Raw genomic sequence first — 17,286 nt, forward strand, 5'->3', positions numbered from 1 at the left:
AAAAAAAAAAAAAAGTGACCTACTGTAAACCACATCACTATGTTGGTACAAGAAAAGGCTTCTACCAGTAAGAGTTTTTAAAAAGTGCCCTATAATGTTTTTTAAAGTCTGTTAAAACTGACATATTCCCACATATTTTCTATTTCTCCCAGAACTTTCACAAACAAGGACTCATTAAATAGACTTTTCCCACCCATAACCTTTCTCACCATGACATTTCAAGGAAAAACCCTCTTTTCCAGCTAAGCTGTTCCATATTTACTCTTTCCCCATAAACTTTCAGTGGGACTATAACCGTAACAATGATAACAGCAGTTATTGCTTATCAAGTGTCTTAAGATTTCCTCATTTTATCTTCACATCAATCCCAGAAGGTTGGTGTTATCAACCCTACATCACAGATGAAGAAACTGAAGTCCAAATGAACAGCACAGAGCTTGGTATACAGCATGTATGAGAGACATCTTTGCTGAAGGGAGCTTAAATAATTAGTCCAAGGTCACATACTCAACTTTAAGTGGTTGTACAGAGATTCCAACCCGAGGGTCAGACCACAAAGCCCAGGCTCTTTTCCCACTATGCAACATTTGTCTCAAGCCTTGAGGAGAGAAGAAAGGAATTGAGAATTAAGGTTAAGTAATACCTAACAATAGTTACCATTTACTTAGCATGTACTATGTGTCAAGAACTTACTGCAGTTTATATGTTAACTTATTAATTCCTCATAACAACCTCAGGCTATGGGAACTATTTATTCATATTTTACATATGAAGAAACAGAGGCAGAGGCACAGAAGGTGCAGTGATTTGACCATTATCACGGAGCTAATACGTGACAAAGCCGCGATATGAGCCCATGCAAACTGGCTCCAGCTCCAGTGCTGATCCTCAACCACTGAGCTTTCTTTACTGCCATGCTAAAAACGTCCCTTCACCTGAACTGCAAGAAAACAAAACTTTTAACCTTTTCAACAAAATTACTGGACTGTGAGCCTTCGTGCTTTGACTAATTAAGAGAAAACTAGTAGTACTCTTCTAAGCCTGCACGCCAGACTTCTTTACAGGCACAAAGGATATGCCCCTGGTGATCAGATCACTGCACTGCTCAGGAAGTGGCACACTGTTTAGTCTGGTTAAGAGCCCCCAGCCCATCTCTCTCCACACTAACCATGCGCTGCAAGAAGCAGGCCATTCAGAGATGTCCCAGTGCAACCCTCTATAAAACGAACGTCAGTCTGGAAGTAGCCAAGTGTGTATGGTAGTACCCTTCCAACACCCTTTCTCCTTCTTCCCAAACACCATAAAGAACACCGCAAAAGGAATGAATGAATCTAAGCTACTTAAAAATCATAACAAATGTCCAATGATAACTACAAATTTAAATGAGAAAAAAATGCAAAATTCTCATAGTTTTGTAACTTGTCCAAATTCTACATTCAAAAAAGGATGGGCCTCAAAAAAAAAAAAAAAAAAAGAAAGAAAGCATAGGCCTCTTTGAAAGTCTCAATTCTTAGACTACCTTATTATCATAAATGTGCCTTGAGAGGTGAGAGAAAAATCAATTTTTGCCTCAGATTCTGAATATTTTAATATACATATTTAAAACAAAAACCATTACCGTTACAAGTTACTGGGCTTTCCACCCTAATACCTACTAGTATGACAATGTATTTAATTACATAAATAAAAATAATGAGCATGGACTTAATATTTGTATGCTAACATGTAACAGACACAGAAAAATAAATACACAAGAACAGGACTGGACCTGGAGGTACTGAGAACTTGACACAATGAGAAAAGGAACTATTGCAGCTCCCTCCATTGACATCGTAAAGTTGCCACATTTTCTGGGCTCTCTTTTGAATTAATGTGGCATCTGTTCCAAGTACAGCATGCTAACATTTTACTAAAAGATATTTTCATTCTACATTTGTATGTGGTTTGCTTTTTATTTGAACTCCTGTTTTATTTCAGTGGTCATTATTTCTTTATACCAAGTTGTCCATTTGGCATTCCTAATCTATTTCCCCTGTGCACAAAAGGGGTGGGGAACCATCAGTTTAAAACCCTCTAACAGCAATAATTACAATATGCTTTGCATATAGATTAAATAAAGAAAATAAGGAGCACAAAGATTTTTGTAGGCTTTTTAGTATCAGGTCCTGATAAGTTAACAGCATCTGTTCCTTTCAGAAAAAGAATTCTGCTCTGAAGTACNNNGGGGGGGGTAGGGGAGAAGGAGGGGAGAGAAATAAACAAATACTAAATAGAATAATTCAAGTTACGAAGTTTGGTCTTCATGAAATGATGATTTCAATAATTTGCACATATCCAACTCTATCGAATGAGAACTGCTTTTTAAGACATCCTCAAAAATGCTGCAGCAACAAGCCAAATACAACCACTTGTACTTAACATGCATGCTGCATACTCCACAATGTTACGTCATATCAGGCACAGAGAAGACGCTTACCAAGCTATCCTGCGTTCTATAAACTGCCTAACAACAACAGAAAAAGGCACTGCCATCTCTATAGTGGGAGTAAGAGCTGACAGGGTAGGCAGCCTTTTCCCTTTGGTCAACTCTGAAGAAAACAAATAAGGCTTATATTTCTGTCTTTTAAGCTCACCTCTCTCAAGGCCTTTACTCTCAATCTTTCAGCCTTTCACAGAAAGAAAGGCTGTTTCTTTAAAATTAAAAAGCTGCAAAAGATCACTCCAACTTAAAAGCCCCACACCTTGTGCCAACTGTCCTCCAGGTGTCCCCATGGCTGCCTCTTCTGTACAAGAATGGCCTATCTAAAGCACTCGTCTCCAAGCGGGTGCACCACCCCGGAGAAGGAAGGGGACCGCGGAAGGAAACAGTACAACTTATATTTTTAAATATCACCCTTTTTTAAATTCCAACTTTCCTGTATGTTTTGTAACATACATAAAACACTAATTCAGAAAACTACATAAATATACATTTACTGGTAGCAGTAATTTTTTTAAAGTTTGGAGACAACAGGCTAAGGAGGCCAAAAGTAGAATAAGAGAGGAAAATTAGGCTCTGCCATTCACTTACTTGAATTCTCGTCTCTGCCTCAGTTTGACCATCCATGACCTGAACTCAGCCCTCTGTACACTTGTAATACTATTTTGAGAAATACTAAAATACTTTTTAAGGCATGGTCTGAGCCACACAAAATGAAAAGCACATATGAACCAATGAGAAAACTCTTGAATTGGCATGTTAAAACTGACTATACTGGGGGTGCCTGGGTGGCTCAGTCGGTTAAGCACCTGACTCTTGATTTCAGCTCAGGTCATGATCTCAGGGTTGTGAGATGGGGCTCTACTCTGGTCATGGAGCCTGCTTGGGATTCTCACTTTCCCTCTCCCTCTGCCTTCCCTACCCTCCCACTCCCACTCCTGTGTGCCCTCCCTCTCTCTCAAATAAATAAATAACTGACTATACTGTAGTTCAAATAAACTGCTATGCACTGTCAGATCCGATTCTCAGAATTTTAAGGCCAGGCTTCAGCACTTCACTAAAGAAACATTAAGGCACCTTAGACACAGGGAGTGCATTCTAAGACTAGGAAGACTCTTCTAAAAAACTTCTGCAATGAAAATTTATTACTTATGAAATAAAAATTTTTAATCTAAAAATTACAAAACTGAATTATGACTAATAACCTTAGCAACAAGATAAAACTCTCAAAGCTAGAATCAAAAGATTATATTTAATGTAGATTACAAGGCCTTGAGGATGTCTTATTTTACACAAAGCCAGAAAAACAAATGGCAGTCAAATTTTTTTTTTTTTTTTTTTGGTCACTTGAAAAAATAGTGGGTTATCATTATAGCATTTGGTAGTGGTTGAGTGAGTAGGGATAGGGATGGGGGTGAGGTCAGCCAACACTACTGACATAAAGATGTGAGTACCAGGACTAATTCCTATGCAGAGTATCTATCTGTATATCGATTAAGCAGTACTTGGTTTGAGTTTTCATTAATTAAAATATTACAATTATTTTCACAGCTTTAAAATGTTATTTTAATTTGTAAATGTTGAATGAATGCCTCTGAACAACCAAGAAGAGAACCCACCAGTTTAAAAAAAGTTATGTGAAACCATAATTGATCTCTTTATAAATAGTAGCTACCAGAATAAGCTAGTAGAACTTAATTCTGAAATGATGCCTCTTAAATTACTTGCACAGGACAGAAAATGGTGTTGCCACTTTAAACTGGTTATCATTTTTTTAAGTTTTAAAAATAACAACAACCATCTCTAAGGCATTAGGCACAACTAAAAAGAACTTAAAACGCTTTTTGCCCCATAAGTAATAACCAGTCTAGAGTATAAGTTTATAATCTTAATGTATAAATCTTACCTCTCTCCTTCCAACCTTACTCCACTTCCCACCCGAGCCTTATTTTCAAAAACAAGTTTTTTAAATAGCCACTTGAAAAAAGTAAACTTTAAGACAGTATTATGGTATAACTCTATTTATTTTTTGAAGTGGATATATATAGTACATATTTAATGCACAGGAAAATTTAAAAGTAGAATGGGATGACTTTCATTTTCTACTTTGTACATATCTATATGGCTAGAATTATTCATATGCACTGCCTTTATAATATTTCTTTAAAAAAAAGACATTTCTCATAAAACCCTCTAAGATGTTGATAGTTACATAAGAGCTAATTAAAACAGCAAATGTAAAATATCTGCCCTAAGGAAATGTATAAAATAACCTACAATGCTAAAGTGCCCAAATTCCAACCTTAAGAAATAGATATCAGTCCACTCCATGCTAGGCACCATGCTTCGCAATTGGCATACAAAGATGAACAAGACAGGCACCATCCCAAATGCCTTCATTTCCATTCCATTCCAATGCTTACTATCTCCAAAATAATCAATCTAACCCAACCAAAATCAACATGAAACATTCTCAAAATGATACATCATAGCTGTGGCCATTTCAGTAAATTGAAAACTTCTTTAGTAATTCATTTTCTAGGTTTCTAGAGGAATTACACAGTTCAGTACAATGTTATGGACACTTGAAAGGCTCTGCAATCAAACCTGGGCTTGAATTCAGGTTGTAGCATTTGCTACACCTATGTGATCCCAGGGAGGCCTTCATTTCCTCATCTATAAAATGGGGGTAGGAAAATAATAGTAAATCCTCATAATATTGCTGTGAGGATTACAATTAAATGAGATCCTATATGTAAAAAAGCTTAGAACTATATATAATATACACTCAGTAAATGTTAAATTATTACTGTTATTAAAACAACATAACCCAATGTACAAGAACTGTTCACAACTTGCCAAATATTTACTCTTATATCTATGCCACTTCTTCAAGAACAAATATATGGATTTGTGTAAGTTTGTATATTAACACATAAAAATAGTTTTCAACATAAAAGCCCATAATTGAAAGCTTGTATTACAACACACCAGTACATTTATGATATTTATGTATATTTTATATACACACACATATATGCATCAGTGGATATTGTCACTAGCTATGCTATAAACATGTTAAGAACTTGTCTGTTGACCGTGGGCAGGGGGTATTCAGATCACCAAATATGACTCTAACCCATATATTTAAACTTTTAAAAACATTAACATTGTTAACACAATATAGACAAATATCTTAAAATTCAGGCATCTATTAGTGATTACAAACTCAATTTATATATACTACTTTAGTCATAAAGTACATTCATTGGTATTATCTCACCCAGTCCTTTTAACAGCATAGCGAAGCTGGCTTTTACCATTATCCCCATCTTACCACTGCAAAAACTAAAGCCCAGCAGGTTGAATTTCCCAAGAGCACACCACTAGTGACAGGACTGGTCTTAGGGCCAAGTCCTCTGACACCATCACAATTGTTTCATTTCCATTGGCCTGGGAGATTTCATTAAAAAAAGACAGAAAACTGTGCTCAATACTTTCAATCCTTTAGGTGTATCAGAGGACTCTACAGGGATTACACACAGCTGCCCAGTTTTACTCTCCTTATTTCCAACTTTAGTATTTCAAGAATTACACATGTGCGTAATTATAAAATGTAGATAAGGAGCACTCGTCCAAATCTGATCTTTCCTACATTGGCCAATTAACACTAGAGATGATTTTACCCCTTATACTTAGCCCTTTTACTTAACTTCTTTGTAACCACTGAATTTATTTCATGTTAATGTTAGGTCTTAAAAAGTCAAGTTAAGAGAAGATAAATAAAGCCACTCACAATGTGGCAGCATTATCAGATCAGATCCCACAAATTTCTGACACAGCTAAAGAATCTATTCAATGTCTAATATACAAATATTAACAAATTTCAGTTCATATTTATAAGAGAAAAAAGGTTAGTATTAATACAGTGGGTTGGTTTGTTGTGTGAGCAAGTACTTAAATAATCACTACTAAAGGCAGAATTCTCTTAAATAAACACAGCAGCCCTCAGCAATATTATTCCAGGAACTCTACACAAGGGAAAAAGCTGGAATAGATACGGGCCAAGCAGGTAAGAAAGACACATCATGATTCTGTATACCCTCAAACTAAGGCACATACATCACAACTTATGCTTACATTTTTCAATATTCCCAGATGTCCCTTTCCCTTCTCAAAAAGCTAAAAGAGACCAGCCATGCAGATAAAAATATCCTACAAGTTCAAGAGCCTAAAAGAAGTTAGAGTGTCCTAAAAGAGAAAAATAATGTAAAGACTTATGATTTTTTTGAACCTAACATTTTAAGTACAACCCACGGACCCGAAACTACATTTTCTTTCTGGGGCTGCTCACTGGCCTCCAATACACCAAACCTGTAACACTGTGAACTACGGTGATAGATTGGTTCGTGCTTCTAAACACAACAGAATTTTCCCAAGGTTACATACACTGTGACAGAAGGAACATTTTTGCAGCATCTCATATTCATTAATCAACTAGTTTGGGTATTTTACCAGTGCAAACATTATGAACGAAAACATTTTCATTATCTTTTGAACCCGCCAAAGTCAACCAAGGGCTGTGGTACAGTGGCAAAGAGTACTGAATAGGCACAGCTGAACCCTGGTCAAAAAGTCTGCGACTGGCTGGTAGCTAACTTCAGGCATGTATCACTTAGGGAGAAACCGAGGTGCAAAGACATCTTAGGTACAGCAAAAAATTCTAAGGAACTGCCACATCATTACCATAGGCCAAAAATCTCAAGGTCTTATCAGAACAGGCTGGGCTTCTGATCAAATAATAATGTAAAAAGAGAGGAAAAAATGTGAAGCATGCTATTTATTTAATAACAAGAACCACTACTACTGCTGCTGCTGCTAATTCTACACATTTACTGAGGCTTTTATCATGTGGCAGGCACTGTGCTAAGCACTTTCACAGATTTCAACATCTAATCCCTGCAACAACATTCTGATATTCATTAATGAAGTATCAGAACTTTAAAGAAAAGAATAGAAAGAATAGAAATTTAAATTTTACAAATGAAAATATGAACAAATTATTAAAGAAAACTTACCTTTTCCTCTACCTTTCAGATTACATCTATATGAGTATTAAATTTACATTGAAACCACATTTATTTTCAGGAATCTGTCTTCCATTTAAAAAACACTAAGATTCAAATGTTGACAATTATTACAAAATAATTTTTTGATAACCTCTAAACTTAAATACGGGCACTGAATAACTGGCCCCATTCAAAAAAAAGAGAACAGCATATACATCCAGCCCTACAATAATAAGCTCCTAATGCCCATATTAGCAATATGCTATAATTATAAAGTGATCTATAGCAGCACAGACAAAAAAAATTACAACTGCTAAGTTTTAAATATATGAACACAAACACACATACACATGTATCAGTTATTTTACATGTAAATCTTAAAGCATCTAGATGATAAAAAAAAAAAAAACTAATCCAAGGTAAACTAAAACACTAGGGTGTTTTTGAAGACTCACTTTAGAATACCAGCACCACGATAATCATAGTATTAGCAATCAAATTTTACTTAGCAGAAAGTTCTTAGAGGCTTGGGAAGCTGTTTGTATAAAATGGAGTAGACAAGAGGGAAGGGTTCTCTGTGCTGTTTAAATCAACTACAGGTCCCAGCATGCAACGCTCTAATCCGGAGTTAAGCAAAAACCCGAAATGCATCCTGGGACTTGTAGTAAGAAAACCACTTCACCCTATCACAGTAAGTTTTAAGAAAAGTCTGAAGTATCTAAGCACAATCTGACTAGATCTCATTATCAGGGCCTAGTGAAATTCAGATCTAACTTGTTTGCTCTCTGCTCTGTCAGTTTCTTTAGCACACACCGGAAAAAGTATCAATGAATGTTTACATCAACATTTTCACATTAGAAAAACCTTATTCAGGATAAGCATATAAAAGAAATGCTTAAAAAGCAAAAAGATTTTATACAATTTTAAAATTATTTTTTAAAACATCATTTCTAAAGCCATTTCTTTAAAAGTTTGGTTGGATCAGTTTCAAAGCTCTCTATTCCCCTCCCCCAAGAAAGTTTTAATTGTTTTATGAGGTTTTCTCTAAACAGTCTTTCAAGTTGTATTTTAGGAATAATTTTTCTTGCAGAAAATTCTCATACAAAAACATTTCCCATACTCTAATAATGTCCACTAGGAAAAATATTCTTATAGTAATAGGTCCACATAACACCATCACACACACAACAATAATACTTAAGTTTCTCTTTTGTCAAGTCCTTACTCAATATCAATGCCCTCCGCTCCTAACCCCTCATTTCACACACACACACACACACACACACGCACCCGCACACACACGTTTCCAGAAAGAACACTTAGGAAAAAAAATATTCCCAACATAGACCCATTTCTCTCATCCACTGACCTCTTCTAAAAACAAAAAAGATTTTTTTAAACTATCAATAACATGTCCAAACAGATAACTTTGAGCTGTTATTTATGTATATACAGTTTCTACACACACCCCTATTTTCTGCAAGACTGAGGAAGGAGGCTGGGAAAGAACTAAGTGCAATCTGCATCAGGAGGCCTAACACAGGTGGTGGGTTATTTTCAGGCAACAGCACCTTCACAAACATGCTGTGGAATACAGTCCAAGAAATTCCTAACAAGGAAAGATAAGCTGGCACACAGATTTAACACAATCCAGCTAAAAATCACCTGCAACACATGTTACTACATTTCACCATAAAAGTGACAGGCTACTACAGGATCTGAAGCTTCATCAATACAACATACTGGCCATAAGGCCAGATAGCAGTTGCCATGGTTACTATCACCCACTTTTATCAGGAAATTATTGTCATTACTCTGAAGTTTTTGGTACTTATTTAAAATCTTAAAAAAATCAGTCTAGGGTTTGACTGTTAATTGAGTGAAAGAATCAACTACTGTTTGATTTGTAAGTATGCTCCTTCAGAGATGCACATGGTTAACAATACTTGGATCTGCAGCAGAAAAAAAATCAATTCCTTTCTGCTGCTCCTTCTCCTCAAGTACTGACAGTTTGTATCCTCAATGCAGCCAAAACAATAAAACAAAACCCATCTTTTTGGCTTCTGTGTTTAAGTTATTTTTTTGTCCCCTAGGCCCACAAACAGAGTCAAAATAAAGCCTAGATCACCAACCTGTTAGGCCCCATCCCCCTTCCCATCTCCATATTACCGGTTCACTTTTTTATCTATTTAAAAAAACAGAAAATATTTCCATAAATGATTCCAAAATATAGATAAGAATAGTTTTCCTCAACAGAGACCTGCACACTATTTTTTTTTTTAATTTTTTAAAACAGGGGCGGCCTTACAATGTATTGGAGGGAGAGAAGTGGAGGGTAGCCAAACTGCCACACAAGTGTCTAGTGTGAGAAAGTTGCTGTAGAAAACCCAAAGGTTGACTGAACCTCACATATTATCTCTAAATGTGGCGGAAGAGTTCACCACCACCCCAGTTTAACACTGAACTAACAGACAAGTAATAGAAAAGTTATCCTTAAAAGTTCACTTCAACATTCTCACAAAAGATAACTCCAGAAATGCAATACACAAGAATTATAGGAAAGCCTGCAAAATAGCACAGCCACATGTACATACAAACACACAAACAAGAAAACATATGCTATTTAAAAAGTAATTATCTACAATAAATTTAAAGCAGTGTTAGCATATTACCTCCTTAAAAAAAAAATCTCAAAGCAGCAAAAATACACACCTGGTAAAGTTAAAGTGATTAAAATATATTGCCGCGCTCCTAAAGAATACTTAGGGCCTACAAAAAAGCCCATGCACAAAAGTTCCTGAGAAGTCAACAAAAATCGTGAATATTTCCCAGCACAAATTAACATGAAGATTCAAACATATTTCAAGAAATCAGGTCTGAATATAGACAGAAAGGAATTCTGTCAAAGGTTAGAGACCTAAAACTTTAATCCCTTCCTTTTCTCCCTTTGAATAGCAATTAAATACAAAAGCTTTCAGCAATAAATTACCAAGAATACAAAATTTAAAAGTACATTTACCACAACCTTAACTTCCGTATTTCCTCAAAAAAAACAAAAAAGAAACAAAAACAAAAACAAAAAACCAAAACCAACTTTAGTATTCAGTGTCCGTAGTATGAAAAAGTTAATACTACCCTGAGAGGTTTCATTTTTATTTAAACAGTTAAATGTTTTTCTCACTTCACACAGAAATAAGTTTCTATATTTAATTTCTAATTAAAGGGGCTATTTCATAAAGAGCAGTAGCTTCTAAAATATAAAACTAAACCTTTTGATATGCTCATAAACACAGGGACTCCCAATTATCTATATTTTATTTTATTTTAGTCCAAATTTGTAAGCAGAGTCTATTAAAAAAGGCACAAATCAAGGCTTGAGTTTTAAACTTTTGGGTTATTTTTACACAAAAATATTTCAGTGCACTCCTCTAGATTTGAGTAGTCATTTCCTCATGCATCCCTCTAAAAGAGAAAAACAAAATGATATACACATGTACCTAATACTAATACATACAGATATGCATCTTTTTCACTTTGAAACAAGCTTGAAAGCTTTACTTAGTAAGAATTTTTCAGAAAGTTAGAAGAACCACTCAAAACAATCAAAATCTTAACTGTGACATCTGTTACTCTGTGTGTTAATGAGAGTCTATAGAAGAATCTGGGAACTTCAATATTCACTAAAATCAACTACTATGACATCAATGAAGAAATGAAGAAAAATTTTAATGGGGGTTACACATTTCATAGGATCTACAAAAAGAAAAGTGATCTTTTTTTTGAATTATGAGAAACTGCCTCTGCAGCATTTTTTAAACAAAGCTTCAAAACTGTAACAAAGAGCTTTTTGGTAACCACAACAGCATTTAAAAAAAAATTCATGAAGTGTTGGGGGTACACTTTTAAAATGCTCATTTCCCAAATGATGTGGAGAACGTTAACATTTTAAAGACAGAAATTTCTGTCCATGTATTAATTAGTTACCTATCTCAACATCTGCATGGCTTCCGACAATTTACAAAGAACTTTCACATGTATTATCTCATTTGATCTTACTGAGAAAAAAGTACAGTATTATGCCTAGAAAATCGACAAAATTCAAAGCAGCTTCATCAAATTTTCTACACATTCCTAAGTTTCTAAAACTTTGATACAAAACTTTACAAGCCACCAAAGTAGCATGATATTCCCAGGGATAAATCAATTCACCTAACACTAATAGAGTTTCAAAGGAGCATGTGCCGTAAATGCTATGAAACTACTTTCATCTTTATGCAGTTATTGTGAAGTGTTACTAACAGACATATCAGCAATGACCTATACCCACAGATATAACTTTACTTACAGTTCAAGAATCTCAGTCTTTGGAGGCCAACTCAAATACATCAACCATACGTTATTTATAAAGCTGAGTGCCTAAGAATTTATCTATTAGGATCACTGTCCACAGATGCAAGGAATAAAACACAAGAAATTAATTTTTTTTCCATACAGTTTCTCCCTTTACAAAATCTCATATCTTTATATCCTACCTGTATTAATATTATAGGGACGACATAAAACCTAAAGCCCCATTGTACCAACTTCTTTTGTTTATAGCCACTGCACATAATCTTTTCACATTTGTGTTCAACACCCCACTCACCAATACAAGACTAACTCCTCATCAAAGTAAAATAATTCTAACAGCACTCTGTACCTAAGCTTGGCATTCTTAAGCTATCCACAATAACAAATCTATTTTGTGTAATATCATAAGCAGGTAAAAAGCAATCAAAGATTTCAGTTACAAATAGCAAATGTAATTGATTAATGGACTTTTAAATGGACTTACTCAAAATCTTTCTGGAACTTTAAGGCGTTAATCCTGTTGCTTAGTTGAAGCTAACAGAGCTGTAAGAAGTAGCAAGACCCTCAAAATTGAGAGATTTGCTTTATCTTGCTGTAGCACCTCCTGCTGGATAGCATTTAGAGTTCTTCATGTAAGCAGAAGAAGAGTATTTCTGAGGCCGCTCCTTCCAGATGACTGAATGGGGAAAAGGATGGACCCTTCAAAGCTAAAAGAAATAGGGCCCCGTCCATCACTTACACCTCTTAAAAAGAAAATCTGGCGTAGGTAGGAGTCTTTTTAATCTATTACTATTCTGGTTCCATAAGACCTGCCTGAGTCCAAAGTGCAACATGCTTAAATAAAGCTTGCAAAATTATCTAAAAACTACCTTAAAAAGCCTTCAAAAGCACTCAAGCAAAAGACTTTATTACGGCCAGCCAAGCAATGCTAGTCATATTGCAAATACCATTACGTTAACAAAAGCAAAAGTCTGACATAAAGCAAAACACCTGGAACATTTTTAACATATTAGCCAGAAGTTTGTGTTTTGAGAATTTTCTGCACTATTACTATGCTCCTTTTGAGAACAGTTGTCCATCTACAGCAGTTTTAAGTACAGAAATTTTTTGATAAAAGGAGTATAACTGCACACAAAAATTTCCTCTCCGCCATCGAATATGTCCTGATATTTTAAAATGTATTTTTCAGACGTTTTAAATAGCCCCTAATAAGCCAGTTTTAAGCCCACCATGTAGATTCCATATACAAGTGAAGATAGAAAAAAAGAATAGAAAGGAACTTACCAAAATCAAAATGAATAACAGTATTTCCAGTAAAAATGTAGTAACAGTTTCCTACAATGCTGTGAAACCAAGTAAATCGTGAAACTTAAAAAAAGGGGGGGGGAGGGGGCTACTCTTCAAAAACCAAAAGAAAAACTGACCTATTTACTTCTAGTGCCCAAATGTGATAAACACCAGATGTAAACAAACAACATAAACACTGAAAAGTACACGTAGATGTCTTAGCCCCAATTTCAGTCCCCTTACCAGGCCCTCAATGAAGCTAGAGATGTGAATGAGTACCCTCTCTAAAAGGAGATATTCCAGCTCCCTGCCCTAAAGAACCCCTATAAAGTGTGCCTATGTACAGGCTTCCTTCCTAGAGTGCACAGCTGCTTTTGGGAGGGAAAAAAAAAAAAAAAACTTTCATCAACCCAAATTAATCTGATTCTAATATTCAGCTATCAATTATTAATACAGGAATGTTCTCCCTTTAATGTCCCCAGCTTAAGCATCTACATTCCTGACACCTACTATTAACAAAAAATGCACAGCTCGCACCCCAGCTATGGGGCAAATCTCTGAAATCCAAAACACAGCCACAAAGTTCACTGTCAAGGCCAATGCTAAGGCCCACACACGCCCGGACCTTAACTCACATTTGAAATTCTAGAAAGCCACACTTGCAGACATCATTTAAAAACAACACAATGTGGACGTGCAGAGTGAGATCCTCTACTTCAAGACCTAAACAAAGAATATTTCAACATATGCCCCGAATATGATGACACCAGATTCACCAATGAAAACAAAACCTGCCTACCATTAGCAGTCGTACCCTCATCTCAACAACTCAACTACTTAGAAATCACTCTCAGCACATCTGCACCCTACAACCGGCGTGTGGCCTTCTCCGGGGGTGCAAGCCACAGACAAAGTTGAAACAAGACATTCTTCCCCCGGTGCCCAATCTCGATATCAACCCCTCCCGTACCAGGGCCACCTTGCTGCTACCCACCATCGCGAACGTGGTCAGGGGAAAAAAAGAAATCCTAACAGCACCGCTCAGCAGAATAAAGAGACCAAAGAGAGGATGACGAGAAGTGTTGGGAACTGCGTGCACGACGGGGCTGGACCAAACGGAAAGAGTCCCACTCCGCGCGCCCCTCCCCCCGGCGGGGGCGCGGGCGGGGGAGGGGCGGCCGCGGCCCCTCTCGGAGCGGCCTGCCGGCCTCGGCCCGCGCGGGGTCCCGGGGGCGCCCCGCGGCCGCGGGCGGCGGGGGCGAGTGCGGGAGGGCCGGCCCCGGGGTGAGGGGTGCAGGCAGACTCTCCGGAATAACAAGTTGCAGAAGAAGAAGAATAAGCGGAATTTCCCCAACGCTGCTCCGGCCACCCAAGACAAATGCACCAACACACACACACACACACACACACACACACTCGGGCCCGGCAGCGTCAGCAGCCGCAGCTTTTTTTTTTTTTTAAACCAGATCCCTCAGTCACCAAACAAGATGGTTTTCAAAAAAAAAAATTAATTAATTAATTAAATAATCATAATAAAAACTTCCCCCCGACAGCATCCCGGGGGCAGGGTGGTGAAGGAGCCGAGGCGACCATCCCCCGGCTGAGGGACAGCCGAGGGGGCGGACAAGGCTCCGCGCCCCCCGCCCCCGCCGGCGGCCCCCTCCGCTGCCCCCCGCCGGGACAATGTGACGCCCCCTCCCCGCCACCCCCGGCGCGCCGCCTCTGTCACCCGCTTCGGCCCTGCACTCAGCGCCCAGGCTCCCGAGGCTGCTCATAAACTTACTTCCAATTTATCCTGGGGAGGGGTGGAGGGCAGAGGGAAGGAAGGGGGAGACAAGGTTTTTCCATTGTCTTTTTTTTAGGGGGGGAGGAATAGGAAGGGCACGCAGGGGGGCGCCCCGAAGGGGAAGTTATTGCTCAAATCTCAAGTTGACTGAGGGGTCCTGACGAGAACACCCCCCTTTCCCTCCTCCCTCCCACACACCCCTCCCCTCCCCCTCCCTCCCCCCCACAACAAACTCCAAGCAGGCAGCCCCAGTTCCTCCCAGAGACAAACACCAGAGACAAGACAGAGAGACAGGGAGAGGGGGAGAGGGGGAAGGGGGGAGGGAGGGGAAATAGAGCTACTCAAGAAAAAAAGAGGAGAGTGAGGAGAAGAGAGAATGGAAAAGCTGGGATACTGCACCCTCCTGCTGCTGGCTGGTTGTCCCCCCTGGCAGCTGGAGGCAGGAACTCTGAGCAGGAGAAGCAGGAGGAGGAGGAGGAGGGAACTCTTCTTCATGGGGAGGGAGGGAAGAAGCTGGAGCTGCTGCTGCTGCTTCTGCTGCTGCTCTGGGCCTCTCGCACTTTTTAGATATTAGTGTGTTAAGATGGTAGGTTGTTCCCTTCTCCCTCCTCCTCCTCCTCCTCTCCTCTCCTCTTCTCTCCCTCTCTCTCTCACTCACTCACTCACTCTCCCTCTCTCTCTCTCTGGGCTGTTTCTTTCCTCCTCTTCCCCAGGCAAGGGGGGGTGGGGAGGAGGGGGTGGGGGGAGGAACTGGATCCTCCTCCTCCTCCAGGAGAGACACACACAGGCCCCGGGCCGGAATAGGGGTGGGGGGGAATCAGAGCAGCAGGAGAGAAACTGTGGGAGACAAACAAGCCCAACTCTTCATCCTCCTCCTCCTCCTCTCAGCAGCAGCAGCGAGCACCACCAGCCCATTCACCACCCGGCCCCGGGCCGCAGCACCTCCGCCGCCTCAGCCCGGGGATCCCTCCGCCCAGGCCCAGACACACTCGCCCGCGCGGGAACCCGCCGCGCGGCCCCGCCGGCCCGCCGCCGCCGCCGCCGTGCGCGCCCCCGCCGCTCCCGAGAGCCGGGCGAGAGGGACTGGGGCTGGGAAAGCGGGGACGAGGGCGGGGGGAGAGGAGGCGCCGGGGTAGAGGGGCACGGCAGGGAGGGAGGGGGCCGCCGGGCGGAGTTGTACGGCGGCCGGCCCGGGCCCCCTCGCCTCAGCCGGCGGCTCCGGGGCCGCACGGGCCCCCCCGGGGGCGGCGGGGCGGCGGCGGGGGGGGCGGCGGGGGCCCGCGGCGGCGCTCGGGCGGGCGGACTACTTGACGTGTCGGTGCGGCGAATTTATTTCACTTTGCCTAAGGAACGGGGTGTGCTGCGGCCCCCATTGCCTAGGGAAAAAACCCGGATGTAAAGTGAGTGAAACTAAACTAGAGTGAAGTAGGGCAGCAGCAGCCAAACTCCAGTGCAGCGGCGGCGGCGGCGGCGGTGATGGGGCTGAGCACGGAGCGGCGGCGGCCAAACTCCGGAGCCGCCGCAATGATGGGCCCGTGCAGCGCCGCAGCTCGGCTCCCATGTAGCTGCAGCCGAGGCGAGGCCGGAGCCCGCTGCGGCCCCCCCAACTCCGCGGCCCGAGCCCAACTCCCCCCTCCCGCCGGCAGGAGCTGCAAAGGGGATCCGGAGCGGCCCCAACTCCCTCCAGTGCAACAGCAGTTTTAAGGGGGGGAAAAAAGCCGCGAGGGCAGGAGCGGAGAGAAGCAATGGGGAAGCACTGCAATGGGGGAGCGTGGTCCAGGCAACAGGAGAAAGATGCAACCTCAAGTCGAATGCAACATGCAATCCCCGGCCGCCGCTCGCCCGCTCCCTCCCCTCGTCACCCCGCCCCCTTTCCAAATAACTACCCTTGAACCACTTTATTAGCCACACTTAGTCCCACACTCGCGTTGGGGAGGGGCGGGGGACGGGGTCCTTCCCTCACCTTTATTTATTGCTGCTTTCTCCCCCCTCTCCATGTTTTTTATTCCTAAGTTCTTTTGTTCTAAGGGGGATGATGGCATTTACTTTTCTGCTTTGTGTAGCAGGGCAATCACTGGGAATCGGCCACGTATAATCCGGCGGTTTGTCATATTTTATTAGTGAAAGTATTTTATGCCTATTCTACCTCCAAGGACTGTAACATGGAGAACTGCAGGGAGGAAAAAAAAAAAACATCAGAGGAATTCTTGTTTTGAGAGATTTCTTGGCGGGGAGGGGAGGGCCTCTTTTTTTTTTTTTTTTTTTTTTTGGAGGGGGTTTATTTAGATTTTCAAATCGATAGTTTGCAACTTAAA

At 40.4% G+C, this 17,286-nt stretch overlaps 1 protein-coding gene across 7 annotated transcripts in view; it reads right to left on the bottom strand.

The window, feature by feature from the left end:
• Positions 1–15,640, bottom strand: part of PHF21A (PHD finger protein 21A) — a 188,738-nt gene extending 173,098 nt beyond the window's left edge. For 3 of the 7 annotated variants that reach the window (XM_040639004.1, XM_040639010.1, XM_008701041.2), the window contains exon 1: positions 15,371–15,639. The gene's annotated coding sequence lies outside the window, so the exon portion shown is untranslated. Of the gene's footprint in view, positions 1–12,382; positions 12,606–13,182; positions 14,137–14,179; positions 14,291–15,370 lie in introns of those variants that run through there. The other 4 variants (XM_040639006.1, XM_040639005.1, XM_040639009.1 and 1 more) reach the window with 3 other exon arrangements.
• Between the last annotated feature and the right edge of the window lie 1,646 nt (positions 15,641–17,286).

The sequence above is a fragment of the Ursus maritimus genome, unplaced genomic scaffold (genome assembly GCF_017311325.1).
Source record: "Ursus maritimus isolate PB19 unplaced genomic scaffold, ASM1731132v1 scaffold_23, whole genome shotgun sequence".
Taxonomy (NCBI): Eukaryota; Metazoa; Chordata; class Mammalia; order Carnivora; family Ursidae; genus Ursus; species Ursus maritimus.